Below are 13,443 nucleotides of genomic sequence, written 5' to 3' on the forward strand. Positions count from 1 at the left end.
GTGCAGCCTATTGTCAGTGGTGTCCATTTACAGCTCATGCCTATCAATCCCTGAAGCTCCTAACAATAGTTTCAATTACTTGTCCAACAGTCGTTATGTTTAATAACCGTCTTCAAACAAAGTCTTCTTTCCAATTTCATTTCAGCATTGGTGTTGTTTCTGCCAAGGTCCCAGCAGAACAAGTCAACATTGAAAAATGTAAAAAAATAATTTCAATGGTGGCTTAATACATTAATAAAATGTCTCTAGGCATGAAAAACTGGAGGAATCTTTGGGGGTACAGTGATTGTTGTCACAAAGCAAGAATTCTGCATTGGTAACAATGAGGATTAACACTGGTGAGATTAAAAAGCAAAAAAAAGGTAGTGAGGTGGTGAAAGGAACTTTAGGTCGTGCCCTTCATCACCTCAGCATATCCTTAAGTGTTTTACAGCCAATTAAATACTTATTTCTAAGCAGAAAACCAGAGCTGTTTTATTTTCTGGTTGGTTGTTTCACAATAGTGCCAAGAATATAAAATTATTTTTTCAGAGCCAATTCTGGTTAAGAGGTGTATTGACCATCAGTGTTGGCCATTCACTATTAAACCCTCTCAACTTCTTGTAAATTCCAGGCTACTGCCTTCAAGCACTGCAGCTTAACATTCTGATCTCAGCTTGCTGAGTGCCTCAATTGTTTCATTTGGCATTCATACTTTTCAACTTTACCAGGGATCAATTCAATTAGAATGATTCCATCAGTCTGCTCTCTCAAAACATGATGAACGGATTGGTTTACAGACCAGACATTGGTCCTTTGGGCTTTGGGTGACTCACTTGATAACTTTGAGAGTCTGTTCATTCTGCTGCAAGCCTTAAATGTGTTTTACAATGCTACACAACAATCTCTACTATTTAACTAACTGCAAATAGACACTACTCCACAGGCTTGAGCACAGCTTGACAGGTCCCACTGAGAGACTGCTGTACAGATGGGGTCACCACCTTTAGGAAAATTGAGTTCCTGACCGAGCTATCAGGAGGGTGTAAAAGTCTTTATTTTGAATAAGAGCAGGGGACTTTGCCCTAGTACACAAACAGAGAATGCTGGAGAAACTCAGCACGTCAGATAGTGCCTGTAGAGACAGGAACAGGGTTAATGCTTTGAGTGTGATCAGATTCTCTTTGGCACTGGTTTTCTGCTATGTAATAATTATCCCACAACTAACATCATAAAAAAGGTATGTTATCTAGTCATCAGCGCTTTTCTGTATGGCAATGATTATATCGAGAGGTCCCAGGTTGCAAGTGGGTTCTATTCTAGAGCCCATTCACAAGTCAATTTGTACACAAGTTAGAACATGATGCAGGACAATATAAAATAGATATAAATAAAATATAATTTAAAAATTCATAAGTACGAGAAAATGTTCACATAGGGTTTTTAAAATTACACCTTTACAAGATTATGTTTGCAAGTTGAATGTTCGTAAATTGGTGACCCCTTGTACCTGCAAGGTATTCGTTGCACGCAAAGTAGTTCAGGACTTTCTGGGGTTGTGAAAAGAGCTATATAAATGTAAATACTTTGTTATTGATTCAGTACATGAATCAATGTGGAGTTCTTCCAATGGTTTCTATTGTAATGTCACTGTCATGCCAAGTGAGTTTTGACATAGTATCACCCGAAATTTATAAGAACATGTAAACCGCAATGTAGAGGGCCGGTCTATGTATTTTAGTGATGTTGGTTGAAGGATGAATACTGGCCAAGACAATGACACAAGAACAGGAATAAGATATGTAGCCCTTTTGAACCTATTCTTTCACTCCGTGAAACCATGGCTGCCATTAGACCCAAGGAGCTGGACTCCCTTGGTCTTCCTCAAATGATATCATCGTTAGTGGTTTGCTCTGTGGGATAAATATTGGCCGCAATCCTGCAGAGAACTCTAATGCTCCTCCTCTTCAAAAAAAAATCTATATCTCCTGTCAACACACTGGGACAGGAAGTCAGTGCAGCTGACATCATCACTGTGCACCCAGAACAGGAAGTCAGCACCCACTCCACCTGAGCTGAACAGGAAGTAAATTATTTGTCCTCTTGTAGTGCTGCAGCCAGGTTGTCTTGAGACACTCACAGGTGTTGACTTCTGTCATCAACTCCTGCCAGGCTTTGTTAGTCAGTTTGGCCTCTTGGTGCTCTTCTGGAGAAAAGTACATCCCCTCTGTGCTGGACAGTCTTTTAGAAGGACTTATAGAGAGCCATCAACAAGGAATCACTAATTGCTTTTTGCCCGGTCTCTGACAACCCCAGGGGTGGGTAAGGGTGATGCATAGATGTTCAGTGATGCTTCCTGTGTTGCTGAGAGTGAAGGATTGTCCACATTGTTAAATGTGGCACCAAATGCTCCCAAAGGGCTTCACTACTTCCTGCCCATAAAGTGTGGCATTTTATCAACATAAAAATATGTAATGAGCTAATAAAAAGCATAATTGTGTAAGACAATCCAACTTGTTCCTCAGTAGAAGTCTCTTCCACTTTGATATCCACCACCAAACTTAGGCTTGAATAAAACAACATTCTGTCCAGAGTTAAGGTTTCAAGAAAATAGTCTTTCATGAGAACGGTTCTGGTGAAATGTCATGAACGGAAAATTTGTTTCCTTTCTATGAATGCTAACTAACTTGTTGAGTCTTTCCAGCATTTAAAAAAAATCATTATAACCTCCACTATCTCCTCTTATTTGAAAGATGAGCCTGATCAGCTATATTAGGAGACACTGCCGGACCAGGTAGGATTTGAGCTTAGCCCGTCAGGCTCAGGGGTAAGGAAATTGGTGCTGCGCTACTTGACCCTCATAATTATCAGCTTACTGTGATAAATTGATATATTAACGGACATGAATGTACTGCAAGATTTGACCACTAGGTATGTCTGTGGAGCAGAATTTCAAAATATTTTTTCTCAACTCCATCAACAGTTCACATGCAAACTATAATCAACTGACTGTGCACAATATGATTAGCAACTCACCAGGAATTCATTCACCAATTCGGCAACTGATTTACACTGTTTTCTCTCACACATAACCATAGATATTTCTTGCTTCATTGGAAATTTGACACATGTGCCTCTCGTTCCAAATTTAATGGTTTTGTCATCTTGACAAATTGGAATTTCTTATTAAAGCTAAGGAATCATTTTGCTTGGTCAGAACAGTATTGATAGCATCACCAATTACTAACATTAGCTTGGTACAGTACCATTGTAACATGCTTCAATAATGACCTTGGAGATACTATTTGTAGAAGACATAAGATGATGATAGCAAATATCAATTACGAAAACCAGAATTTTAGCAACATGAAACAATATTCTGAGACATAGAAGGGGCAAGTAAACCAGCTGAGTTAATTAAAAATAATTGAAAAGACATGGAAAGTGGATTATGATTACACTTACCTTATAAATAAGGACACTATGGTTTCTTCACCTTACTGCGGAATATTTGCAGTCACCTGACAAATAGAACATTCAAAAAAGAGCTATTAAGGAAACTGTATACTACTCATCACACATTGACATGCAGTACTTTACAGAGTCATAGACATGTACAGCACAGAAACAGACCCTTTGGTCCAACCTGTCCATGCCGACCAGATGTTCCAACCTAATCTAGTTCCATTTGCCAGCATTTGGCTCACATCCCTCCAAAACCTTCTTATTCATATACACATCCAGGTGCCTTTTAAATGTTGTAATTGTACCAGCCTCCATCACTTCCTCTGGCAGTCTCATACCATAAATGCACCACCCTCTGCGTGAACATGTTGCCCCTTAGGTCCCTTTTAAATCTTTCCCTTCTCACCTGAAAAGGATAAAAAAGCTATAGCATGTCAACAATGCTGCATATTAAATGTACAGATTCAGGATGCACCCCTAAATGAAAAATTGCTCTGCTTATTTGAGAAAAAAACACTTTTTACACCTTAAAAGTATTGCAAGGAAACCACAGTTAGAGATTTTAATAAAGCACTTAAGTTTTTGAATAATTTCTATTGACTGAACCATTTAATCCATTCTATCTTTTTCTATGTTTATACACTGTGTGTTTGCAGAATTGTAAAATACATGGGCCTTAATTATTAGAATTCTGCAAGTTTTTCAATAGCTTGAACAAACTCTCCTGTAATAAAAATTATCTTCTTTTTTATTATTGTTATTATAATTAAAAGCATGCATGTCAACAAACTTTCTGTCCTCATTTCACAGACTACCAGGCGGTATTTCTGAAAATCGTCCCTCCAACGCATCCAAAATATTTTTAAACAAGATGACACCATTTCTTTGTAAAAACAAAACAACTTGCAATAACAGCATTGAGAGAATTAAAGACTTGCACTTTCTCACACCTTACAGAACTCGGAAATATATCAAAGAGTTTCACTTACAGGGAATTATCTTAAATGCTGTTTTGTTTGTGTAGGCAAAGTTACCAAATTTTCCAAGATAACTATCATCCTTTCTAACTGAAAACTATCATCATTCACATACAAAGGCACACTATATAAAATTATCAGATTTGTACACACACCATGATTGTTGACTATAAGTGCTCATATATTTTAACTCAAATGCATGTGGATATAAATACTTTACATTTCAAATGACCAGACCACAACCCACTTCATTGGCTAGGAAGTATTTTGAGATGACCTGCAATTATAAACAGCATTGTATAAATGCAAGTTACATCTGTTTAAAACCCATATTCATTCAAGATGAGTAAACTCATCCCCCTCATTGCTTCCAAGTCACATAATTATTAATGATAGTGTGAATAATAGATCAATATATATTTGAAATTTTAATAATATTTTACAAAGTATTTTATTGAACACTTTTGCAAAATGAAAGCTCTGAAGAAATGTACAATGGGATTCAAAATATTAATATTGCTTCTTTCTCTGCTAATGCTGCTAGTCCTGCTAGATTTCCCCAGCATGTTGGATTTTAAGGGCACTTCTATAAGGTCTGATTCTCATTACGTAGAGAATCAAGTAAGTTTCCTTAAAAAGTACTTTCTTTTAAAGGACAAAATGTAACTCTGAAGCAATATAAATGCAGTATTCTGTAGCAACATTCCAATTCTTTAAGTAGTTTGATATTGGCTGCCTTGAATTACAAAGTAAAGGGCGAACAGGTTTATTTTTAATCTACTTCTTCATTGTTCATGTTATCTGGTGGCTCCTGACACTTGCAAATGCAACATCAATCACTTGATAAATGACTGAAAGTTCTGGTCAGCTTGGTCATCAGCGACCACGGGGAAGGAAATAATTAGACAATCACCACACTGCAAGGAGCAAATAACAAGAGGAAGATGATAACCATCGCTTGGCACTCCCCCTGCAATCCCACCACCACCCCCAGCCAACTAAAAAGCCCGAGTGGAGTTATTAAACGTGTCCACGGTTGACAGCACTTCCTTTATTTGGTGACCGGACCTGTTTGCTGACTGACAAACCACAGCTGGTGTAAGGATTCAAGTTCATTGAGGTTAGGCTGCTGCAGACTTCTTGAATGGCTTCATTCATACAAATATATACATATATATATTCCTCTCATCCTTCACAAGAAGGGATTTCTACATCCCACCAACCATATTATAGGATTTCCATGTCCCTGCCGGGATTAAAACCAAACATAAATTATTTCGAAAAGCAGAAACCGTACATCACATATTTGCCCCTCTTTCCTCTCAGCCTCCTTTCTATTGCAATGCTGCATGCAATATGCTTTTGGACTTTTGATCTTAAGGACAGCCAACTTCCAGGAATGTTAAATTAGGACCAAAGTGTTTAAAATATGTCGGAACAAATTACTGCAGATGCTGGAATCTGTACTGAAAACAAAAAATACTGGAGATCACAGCGGGTCAGGCAGTATCCATGGAGAGAAAGCAAGCTAACATTTCAAATCTAGATGACTCTTCATCAGAGTTTAAAATATAATTGTATCTTTCTCTGACGATGAGAATTCAAATCCCTGATCCTAATTTTTCAATTCATTGCTAATTGCAATTAATTTTTCTTTGATTAAACATGAATTGTGGGTGTTTATGATTTCAAACATTAATGTCATTTTAGTTTCCTATTCCAACTTATTTCACAAGGTCTCCAAACCGTTAACGCATGCTACAATGTCTATGTTCCACAGTAGTGAATTCTAGAACATATCTTTCATGGTATACTCTGAACCCATTCCTTTAATGTGTCCATGGTCAGAATATCCATCTCTCAAGATAATTACCACTAGAATGTTCGGTTACTGGATTTCTAGATGTTGAAGCTCCTTTGATTGGATTCTAAGAACTGGTATGTTCTCTTACGCTGAAAATGTGTTGCTGGAAAAGCGCAGCAGGTCAGGCAGCATCCAGAAAACAGGAGAATCGACGTTTCGGGCATAAGCCCTTCTTCAGGAAATCCTGTTCCCTGGATGCTGCCTGACCTGCTGCACTTTTCCAGCAACACATTTTCAGCTCTGATCTCCAGCATCTGCAGACCTCACTTTCTCCTCATGTTCTCTTACGGCAAGTCACCTTCTTGAGATGCCAAGAACCTAATTATTGTCCTGATTTTTTTAAGTAAAATAGAAATACCTTGTATTCCATATCAAATCATTCATCTTGGAACAGTGAATTGTCAGATCTCTTCTTTCAGAGGGCTACAGCACCGCTTGATGTACTATCCTTGGAGTTCTATACCTAACATATGCCATCAGTCATCAGGAAAGTGCTGGAATCTATTATGAAGGAAATCTTAGCAGTATATTTTGGAAAGTGTACTATAATTAAAACAAGTTAACCTGGTTTTATGAATGAGAAATTTTGCTTGATAAACTTATTGGAATTCTTTGTGCATGCAACCAGTAGGCTAGACAAAGGGGAACCAGTAGATGTTATATACTTGGATTGCCAAAAGGCATTTGATGAGGTGCCACAAAAAGGATTAGTGTACAAAAAAATGTCTCATGGAATTAACGGTTATATATTAAAAGGTTATTTAACTGACAGGAAGCAGATGCAGCACTGTAATGTTAGCTGGCTGTGACTACTGGACTGAGGTGGGGATGTCAGTTACTTACATTAATATTAATATCTCAGACAAAGAGAAAAGAATAATGCATGTAAATTTACTGATGATACAAGGCTAGATGGAAGTGTAAGTTATGAGGGGGACACAGAGAGACTGCAAATAGAAAGGCTAAATGAGTGGGCAATAAGATCGCAGTTGGAACATAATGTGAGAAAGTGTAAGATCATTCACTTTGGCTTGAAAAACACAAAAAGCAAGAATATTTTTTACAAGTTATGAAACACGGAAACGTTGATGTTTAGAAAGATGTGGGGGTTTACTCATTCAAGGAATATGAACAAATAGTATGCAGCGCAGCAAATAATTTTATAAAAGCAAATTGAATGTGGGTCTTTATTGTAAGCCAATTGGCAAACAAGAATAAGGAGATCTTGCTATAATTGTAATTGGCTTTGGTGTGACCATACACAAAATTCTATGTGCAATTTTGGACTCAACTTTCAAGAATGAAATATAGTATTTGCTTTTGAAGCAGTACAGCAATTATTCGCTGGATTTGGCCCTTGAGTGACAGGGTTATCTTCAAAATTTGACTTTGATAGAATGATATTTAACCTCCTATCTATATGTAAATGATACACTGACTATATCTGAATCCATAGCAGCATACAAGAATTTCTCTACAAATCATAAAGTGCTCCTTTCTGTGTGCAAATTTACTTTTGAAATTGATCAGTCAAATCAGCTCCTTTCCCTCAACATCATAGTTGAGAAATGGAGGTTCTCCAATACCGTCTACTGCAATCCTACCTTCACTGGTCCATGTATATGTTGGGACTCCGACAATTCCGCTTGCTGTAAGATTGACATTTTTGGAATCCTTGTAAACAGGGTCCCATCCATTTGTTCATTGTGCAAATAGGGAACATCAAATCCATCCTCCAGAGTCAGATCAATTCTTGCTATATATTGCACAAATCATGAACAGGGCCAAGAGTGTCATTTTTGGCCTTGCAAACTACCCACTCTACCTCATATTACATTATCTGAAAAAATCGAGCAAGAGATTAAGCTAGCTGTCTCACACAGCTACTTTGTAGTGGCACCATGAGCAGAGTTCGCCACCAACAGGATGCTACCATAAAGCCAAAAAGACATTCTACCTATTACAAAGATGAGTTGTGTGGTATATGAATTTCAGTGCTGGTTCATGTTCGGCAAACTGTACATTGCAAAGACTGGCAGATTATATTAAACAGTATACAGTATCTCTTTCGTGGTTCATAACCAAGTAAGATACTGATCTTACCGAATCAGGCTTCACTTGCAAAATTCACAACAGTGTCCAATATCGGATGTAATTCTGCAAGTGGACAGCATTTGTTAAATAATCCAAAGACATATGCTGACAATCAATTTATGACCATCCATCTGGCGCTTAGTGTTGTACATTTGTGAGTATAAGAAGCTTCATATTTAATGCATCAGACCCTGTTGTTGGCAGATAAAAAGTATATGTGCATGTAGTGTACCTGTTTCAAATGAAAAAAACTGGTGACACCTATTCTCAGATTCATGTCCATTGACCAATTAGAGTTAACTTGCATGATTTAATTATTTTTTTACAATGTTTTGCAGTCAATTGTCAGTCACCATCTGACTGATGCATTCACCATGGCAACACCTCTCCCAATCAGAGTCTATGTGCTAATCAATCAGCCCTCTCCTCTTCTCCAGACAGTATGAATCTTGTATGCCCAATACTCTGGTCATTCTTGTGAATTATCCTGATGAGCTTTGACAATACATGCCCTTTTCTAGCAATGCCCTTGTTCATTCAATAATGTAAGTAATTATCAAATTAATCTTATTTTTAAAAATGAATTTTAAACATGGTAATTCAGACGAAACACTGAAAAGGCATAATTTTTCGATACATTCATATTGAATGATGAAGGAGAATGGATTCAGTACTGACATCCCACCCCGTTCAGGGTAAAGCTATTGATTTTGATCACGTGCCAACATAGATCCTTGTGTGGCTCAATGTTCAATTTCGTTGAAGATACTCACTCCTGACAAGAGGCTGTGGACATCTCACAAGCATTGTGTAAAATCATGGTTTTTTTTGCAGTTTTTATGTGAAGACTTTTGTTCCTATGCTCATTATTGTGATTGCCAGATGGTCATAAAACTTGGCGCAGTATTTCTCAGATGGTATTCACCATCAGAAAAGACAGGCAAGGAAATAATTCCCAGCAGCCTCACAGCCACGGGCAGGGGGTGGATGGAATGTTTTGGCGGGAAAAGGGGTGGGCTGTCATGGTGGAAAGAACGAGGGGATTAAAGATCACTAGGTAGAGGGGAGCGGTCAGACTTACTGGAGGTCGTCACCCAATTCAGAATGGGAAAGGAGGGTCATGAGAGAACTGAGCCTTCATCCAACTCTTTCCCACCTAAGGACTTGGTTTGGTAACTTGAAAACTGAAGATGGAAGTAACTGATTAGTGACATAAGAACCTCAATCGGAGCAATACCAGGCATTTGCCTGAGGCTTCAACCCCACCTCACTCCGTCCCCCCTCCACAGAATTTCAGATTTCGCCCATTTATAGCATTGTACAAAATAATAACGATCCTATCCAGTCCCACTGTTTATACCAACTGAGAAATCAAGTGCCACTCATCAAACTCTTAACTTATAAACTCAACTTTTATCCCCATTCTCCCAACTAAATGTATTGATCAAGGTGAATCCCAGCAGTTAACATGCTCAGGCCTGGATTACTGGTGGTGACAGTGAAGCAGCAGCAGGGCCAGGGTCTCCTGGGCCATTAGTGTCATCATTACTCTTCCCAGAGCAGGACTTGTTGAGCACAGAAACACCTTGTACATGCCCTGAAGTCATGGTTGAGACCCAATTTGAACAGAAAATGAACTAATTTCTTTTTATCCTTATTGTACATCAAGATGGTGCCAGATTGTGGTGACAAAACACTTTTCACTAGATCTTCAAGACATTTGTGACAATACATAAATCACTCATCCATCATTCATTCATTGCTCTGCCAACAAGCTGCTTTTACTGAATATTTATAGGACTACAAATCATGCATAAAGTGGAAAATGCAGGAAATCCAATGCTTGTTCATTTGATAACAACACTGCTGAAGGCTGGATGAAGTGGAAGACCATTTTCACAATGGTCCTCAGTTATTAGATGAAAGGAGGACAAAAAGGTGCCCTGCTAAGGAGGCATTGGCTAAACCGAATATCGAGAAGTATTTTCCACTCTAAATGGAACATAGAAAAAGATGCACAAGTAAGCCATTCAGCCCTTTAAGCCTACACCAGCATTCAATATGATTACAGCTAGTCATGCAATCTCAGTATCCCATTCTAACACTCCCCCCATACCCCTTGATCCAGTTAGCCGGAAAAGCCATGTCCAGCTCCCTCTTGAATATATCTGATGATGGGTCAAACAAATCTACATGATCAACTCTCCAATTATCCACAGTCTGAACTCCCTGCTGGAACATTCTGACAATAAAGTCTTGAGGAATGATCTCTTTACCCATCTACTGAGGGCCATTCACCTCCTACTTGACAAAACTGGCTTCACCAGGTCTTCCTTTAAGTTCATCACTCAATAGGTAACAATGCAACAACTGCTTTGGCAGTGTACTGTGTAATGGGATACATGCAAAGTTAACAATGCAACAGATTGCAATGTGCTTTGTTTAGGTACAAATTCTGACAATTTCTGATTTATTATTGTCACATGTACCTATGTACAGAGAAACGTTTTGTTTTACAAAGACAAAAAGATCATAGGGTGATTAAACAGAGTGAGGAATGTAAAGTTTTGGCTGCAAGGAAATTGTGCAAGAGCAATATTGGATTTAAAATTTGAGAGATCCATTCAGAAGTCTAGTAACAGCGGGGAAGAAGTTGCTCTTGAACCTGTTGGTATGTGTGTTTAGGCTTTTGTATCTTTGGCCTGATGGAAGAGGTTGGAAGAGATTATAACCGTACAGTACATATTCAGTAATTGTCACCAAATAAATTTCACTGTGGCACATACTTCTAAATGACAAAGCCAAATTTAATTGAACTAATGTGACTAAAGCACAAGCAAAACTGATTGAAGAAAACATAAACATTGAGTAAAAAGCTGCTGAAGTTTTCAAGTTCCTAAACTACAAGTAATCACTGTAATGTAAAATTTAAGCAAGAGGACAGGAAAGCAATGTGGTGAGCCAGAGTTGTTTCCACCTGTTCCACTAATAAAAGCTCTTTTGTACACCAATTCAGTCTTCCAGGAGAATGAATGCCAAAACCTGATTCGAGGATTTTTTTTTGCTCCCCTCAGTCTAGACTAAAAGCACCTCATTAAATATCACAGATCGCTGTCTATCTAACAGAATCATTATCTTTCGGTAATCTGAAATGAGCACTTTTCATGAAATATTTTTAATGAGCCCTTTTTTGTTGGGTGGGGGTGAGGGAGAGAGAGGAGGGGCACGGGGGAACTAATTGCCCAAATATTGTTATTAAAGGCTGTATGCCTGCTATTCCAAAAAAACTTACTTTCGTCGGTAAAAATGGAACATGGAAAGGAGCCTTGCTGATTTAATGAATGAAGCACAGCATAAGCATGCCACTGAATGAGTTTCAATGCCAAAGTTATTATAACAAACTACTGCAGCTGACTTTTAAGAATGGCTTTCATTTCTTTGCGTAGACCAATAGGATTGGTCAGGTGCGCCCAAAAATCATTTTTTTAAACAGTTGCTACAGGCTACCAAGTGTGGGTCTACTCCAACCAAACGATCGGAGCATTGATTTGCCAAGCACAGATCTATGCAAGTGAGGCTTGCAAATCAAAATGAATCAGGGCCTCAGTATAAAAAATGGCGAGGTGATGGGATGAGCAATTTAGGACTTCAGTGGGTGGTCAACCTGTAGAATTCAGAACCACAGAAGGTTGTGTAAGTTGAAGTGTATTGATTTTAAAGATACATTTTTAGATGTTAACAGAATCAAGGGGTTTAGAGAGAAAGTGGGAATATGGTGTTTACTGAGCATCAGCCGTGATCTTATTGAAGGGCGGAGCAGCCATGAAGGGACTTGAAGAAGCAACTCACTGCTTTGTGTGATGTTAAAATGGTCCTGTAAGTTTAAAAAAAAGCATCTTTTCTTTCCAGAACTAATAACTTTCATGTTTTCAGTGCAAAGTAGAACGGAGCTAAAGTGGTTGCAATCAATCCTTCTTTTGAATTTCAGAAAGCAATGACCATACTGAAACTAGGCAGGCATAGCTGGGGCCCATACGGGTGCCCATGTCTACTCCTTTGGTTTGGAGGAAGTGGGAGGATTGGAAAGAGAAGTTCTGCTTCTTCGTTGGATATGTGGAACAATCCATCTTCCGCAGCTACACTGGCACCACCCCCCATCTTTTCCTCCGCTACATCGATGACTGTACTGGTAGTACCTCGTGCTCCCACGAGGAGGTTGAACAGTTCATCCACTTTACTAACACCTTCCACCCCGACCTCAAATTTACCTGGACCGTCTCAGACTCCTCCTTCCCCTTCCTAGACCTCTCCATTTCTATCTCGGGCGACCGACTCAACATGGATATTCACTATAAACCGACTGACTCCCACAGCTACCTAAATTGCACCTCCTCCCACCCTGCCCCCTGTAAAAATGCCATCCCATATTCCCAATTCCTTCGCCTCTGCCACATCTGCTCCCAGGAGGACCAATTCCAATACCGAACAACCCAGATGGCCTCCTTTTTCAAAGACCGCAATTTCCCCTCAGACGTGGTTGACGATGCTCTCCACCGCATCTCCTCCACTTCCTGCTCCTCCGCCCTTGAATCCCGCCCCTCCAATCGCCACCAGGACAGAACCCCACTGGTCCTCACCTACCACTCCATCAACCTCCAGATACATCGTATCATCCTTCGTCATTTCCGCCACCTCCAAACAGACCCCACCACCAAGGATATATTTCCTTCCCCTCCCCTCCCCTATCAGCGTTCCGGAAAGACCACTCCCACCGCGACTCCCTCATCAGGTCCACACCCCCCACCAACCCAACCTCCACTTGCGACACCTTCCCCTGCAACCGCAAGAAATGCAAAACTTGCGCCCACACCTCCCCCCTCACTTCCCTCCAAGGCCCCAAGGGATCCTTCCATATCCATCACAAATTCACCTGCACCTCCACACACATCATCTATTGCATCCACTGCATCCGATGTGGCCTCCTCTATATTGGGAAGACAGGCCGCCTACTTGCGGAATGTTTAAGAGAACACCTCTGGGACACCCGCACCAACCAACCCAACC

At 39.5% G+C, this 13,443-nt stretch overlaps 1 protein-coding gene across 3 annotated transcripts in view; it reads right to left on the minus strand.

Annotated features, from left to right (window-relative positions):
- Positions 1–13,443, minus strand: part of gli2a (GLI family zinc finger 2a) — a 405,451-nt gene that overhangs the window by 342,065 nt on the left and 49,943 nt on the right. For all 3 annotated transcript variants that reach the window (XM_043694210.2, XM_043694206.2, XM_087989319.1), the window contains exon 2: positions 3,445–3,500. The gene's annotated coding sequence lies outside the window, so the exon portion shown is untranslated. The remainder of the gene's footprint in view (positions 1–3,444; positions 3,501–13,443) is intronic.

This window comes from Chiloscyllium plagiosum, unplaced genomic scaffold (genome assembly GCF_037043375.1).
Source record: "Chiloscyllium plagiosum isolate Xiang-an unplaced genomic scaffold, Cpla_swu_hap1 HiC_scaffold_7, whole genome shotgun sequence".
Classification (NCBI taxonomy): Eukaryota; Metazoa; Chordata; class Chondrichthyes; order Orectolobiformes; family Hemiscylliidae; genus Chiloscyllium; species Chiloscyllium plagiosum.